Here is a 556-nt window from a genome sequence, read left to right as displayed (position 1 = left end):
AAAAAAAAAAAAAAAGGTGAAAAGAGAGCAAAGGAAGAGACTAGTATTTGATGAAATTTGCAGTGTTTAATTGAGTAGCTCGAGGAGCTTTTTTGCATGGGGAGGAGAAGAAGCTGTGGTCGTGGGTCCTCTCAACGTTAATTCAAACGTCAAATGTGTGAAAAGATTTCATGAAACTATGGTTTATATATAAATATATATATATATATATTGTAATATTCATAACCAATTCAATTTTTTTAATGTTTTTAGATATAGAGACAATGCTATATAATTAATGTGATGATAAATTTAGGTGGAATTTTTGTGAATAATTTTGAAAAGAAAAAGAAATGGAGAAAGACAAAAAAAAAAAATTATTCTCAAAGAGGACAACGGATAATAAGGCGAAATTCTCGCGGGAACCAACGCCTCCCCTATTCTCTCTCTCCCTTCCCGTAATAAATATACAGACAAATTACATACCTACAAATATACTCCCTTGTACAATACATACATTATACATTAGATATATATATATATATAATTTTAGGGGTAGACCTTCGGTTTTTCGGTT

The sequence above is a fragment of the Camelina sativa genome, chromosome 3 (assembly GCF_000633955.1).
Source record: "Camelina sativa cultivar DH55 chromosome 3, Cs, whole genome shotgun sequence".
In the NCBI taxonomy this organism is placed as follows: domain Eukaryota; kingdom Viridiplantae; phylum Streptophyta; class Magnoliopsida; order Brassicales; family Brassicaceae; genus Camelina; species Camelina sativa.
The sequence above is the reverse complement of the archived record's forward strand: the minus strand, read 5'-3'. Positions refer to the sequence as shown.